Source organism: Procambarus clarkii, chromosome 84 (genome assembly GCF_040958095.1).
Source record: "Procambarus clarkii isolate CNS0578487 chromosome 84, FALCON_Pclarkii_2.0, whole genome shotgun sequence".
In the NCBI taxonomy this organism is placed as follows: domain Eukaryota; kingdom Metazoa; phylum Arthropoda; class Malacostraca; order Decapoda; family Cambaridae; genus Procambarus; species Procambarus clarkii.
In genome coordinates, this window is record NC_091233.1 from 17,821,220 (window position 1) to 17,824,812 (window position 3,593).

Here is a 3,593-nt window from a genome sequence, read left to right on the forward strand (position 1 = left end):
GCTACTGTGGATTCGGTGGTATATGTACAGGACGTTATGCATCATTTTGAACCGGCCACGGGGGCTATCGTCAATCATCAATTGATGACAGAAATCCTGTATTATGGAGTTGGGGGTTAAGCTGATTGGGGGCAAGTCGGTCTGGCTTTCTCTGACCGCAAACGGCCAGAGTTCCCTCTGACTCTAAAAACTTGGTTTTACATTCTTTACTCCTGTAATATATACTTCCAATGAGTTTAATTCTTTATCCAAATTGCTACGGCGGCCACCGTTTCATTTTCTGACAGCTGGTCTCATCTACTGTCCGATGACACCCAACAATGTAAACTTTCGGTATATAGTAAACGAATGAGATTTTGGTGCATTCTCCTCGTGCACCCGAACTGGCAGTTTGCCCTCCACCACACAGTTGAAAGCAGCTGGTGTGCCTCCTCTTCACAGTTAAATTAATAACATATGAAACAATCACAACTATCCTTGGCTGTTGTAGAGAACGGGTGCCCGAGTTAACTTTCTTCTAGTCAACTCAATCCTCCATCTGCAGAGCTGAGCACAATACCACTATCTTATTTCTTGAAGCTGTGAACATGTGGCTTCCTGTCTCGAGGCCAGTTGCTCCTTGTTATACTTGATTATATTTATATTAATGTTGATTCTGGCTCTTCAATACTTCAGAACTTCCTATGTAGAGTTAAATGTCCTTGTACAATATTTATCAGTTGTATGATCAAGAGCAAAGCTTATAGTTCATAATTCTGAGGTAAACATGAAGTACTCCGACGTGGCGAGAGCAGCAACAACAGGAAGCGAGGTTAATGGTGTTTCTCCTTCCTAACTCAACCGAGAGTTTAAAGGAACGCTAGTTTATTTAATTAAATTTTTTGATCAATAATATACTTATTAATTCTAGTTAATACCTTAGCACTAAGTTAAGCCATAATTTATAAGCAATTAGTGAAAGTCATTGCTAATCAAATGAAAGCCATTGCTAGTGGCGACGCAGGTTGGTGACGTTAGCTCGTCTTTATGGCGCCTGGGAGGCATTTAAGGGATGGGAGACTAATTACTCATGTAAACTCCATAGAAAATACTCATAACACTATTTGAGAATATTTTCCTCAATGTTTGTTGTCCTTTGGGAGCGTCTGAAAAAATAACTATTTCAATCCAGTATTACCACAGCCTAGTAGTAGGACTGCTTTGTTCAAGTCATTCAGTTGATGAGGTTCTGGTTATTTTTTGTGTGATATTTATTTCATTAAATGTGTTTTACGAAACAATTTCTGTTCTCTCTACTTATATGATTCCTTGACTGATACTGAGCTGAATTTACATTAAACATACGCTGTAGGGACACATTATGGTGATCTGGTATGTTTTCCGAATTCGTTGAAGCAGACATGAGCCCTTGCGCCGGCAGTGTCTTACCAGACGATTAACCATGTTCCACAGTGTTGTTTAAACCCACAGTGCCATTGCCGATGTAATTCCCATTGCAGAGTCATAGCATGGCAGTCATTAGGGGTACCTATCCTCCCCAGTGTTTCAATGGTTGTTCACTTAAATTCTTGACTGAGAGTAGATGAGTTAAAGTGGTCCCAGGGTGCAGATTGTAATACCCCATTCATTACATGTTAGTGTCCTGCTGCGAGATTCAGCAGTGCTGAGGTCTAGAGGTCCATGAGAGATGAGACAGCTGGCCGGAAGGAGGACGACCTGAGATTACTACTTCATTCCACTCTGCTCGGCAATTTTTGGGTCCCCCATGCTAGTACTGGTGTCCCATTGGCAGCAATTACAAAGGAGGGAAAGTTACTAAGTACTTGGAAAAAGGCAATTTAAAGATTTTTAAATGTGGATAATATGAATGATATCTGGCATGAACAGTTATATTTTGTAAAAATTGGAAATAATTTATCTGAATTACATGAGGGCCACTAACACTAGTGGCCTCAACAAGGACAGAAAGCAGGCGGTTTGCCGAAGATTCCCTCATTTGCCTTAATGATATTTTCCAGTTGGAATGCAAATTTTAACAGAATTTTGGCATTTACGGCTTCGGCGGTTACATGGGTTTATAACCCTGTGGGTGAAAAGGCATCTCCTGTTCTCAGTCCTACATTGTAGCTTGTTGAGCTTGAAACCGTTGTTCCTTGTTTGTGTTGTATCTGACCTTTTGAAGAAATTGTCCTGATCAACATCTTTCAAACTGTTCAGTATTTTAAAAATGTCAATGAGATCCGCCCTGTCATGCCTGGTTTGCAGTGTTGTTAGCCCTGAGGCCCTCAACCGTTCCTGATACGTGAATTGACTTAATTCTGGAATGATTTTTTGTTGCCCGGTGTTGCACTTTCTCCAGAGCAGCTATGTCCTTCTGAAGATAAGTTCTCCATGATTGGATACAGAAATCCAGATGGACGCGCACCAGAGATTTATAAAATTGAATCATTACCTTCTTTTCCTTAAAGTCAAAGGTACGCTTGGTTATTCCAAGGGTTTGGTAAGCTTTGTTGACTGCTTCCCCTACCTGCTGTGCAACTTTCATTGAGTGGAGAATTTTGATTCCAAGGTCCTTTTCTTCATCTATCTGCTGTAATGTTATGTTATTACCTTGGTAGTCGTGGCGTGTGTTGTTGTGCCCCACATGAAGGGTCTTGCAGTTGTCAATAATAAAAAGCATTTGCCAGTCTTCTGACCATTTGTGGAGTTCATGTAGAGTTCTTTGTAAGGCTTCAATATCATCATTTCCCACTTTACCATAGATCTTAGTGTCATCTGCAAATATGATGTGGCTTGTAATACTCTCATCTATGTCATTGATGTATGTGCCAAAAAGGGTTTCCCCAAAATGGACCCCTGTGGTACCCCACTTAGCACATTTCCCCAGTCAGATTCATTCCCATTAAACATTACTCTGTTTCCTTTGTGTTAACCATTGTTTTTTCTATTCTAGTATTCTTCAATTTATTCCATATGTATGTTATTTCCTTGCCAGTCTTTCATATGGTACCTTATCCAAGGCTTTAGCAAAATCCATGTATACTACATCAACCGGAAGTCATTTGTCTGAGGAGCTGGTTATGGTTTCTAAAAATGTGAGCAGGTTTGTAAGGCAGGATCTATTTTTTAACAAACCCATGTTATGTCGATTTTACAAGATTCTTCATTGAAAGATGGTGAATGATTCTCTCATTTAGGATTCTCCCTGTGAACTTGCAAATGTGTGATGTCAAGCTGATCGGATTTCATAATACGAAACAACGGCACTTAGTAAGCTGGTTAAACATTTGATATGGTATCCAACAAATGTTATGGCCAGCATTCTTAGGCTCTATCAAATTATTTAGGAAAAACATTCTTGCCACACATTTCTACTTCATGCCTTTTGTTGTATCCCAAAATAAATATGAGAATCAAATAAAAAGTTTCGCATTATATAATAATTTCCTATGAATAACAAATTGATCTTACACAGGAGACACCGAATCATCTTACTGGCTGGATGGCATGTTTAACAACCACACGAGCCAATTTACGTATTCATCAGGGGAGCTTGTGCCTATGGACACGCCATTCTGGAGTGCAAGATACAA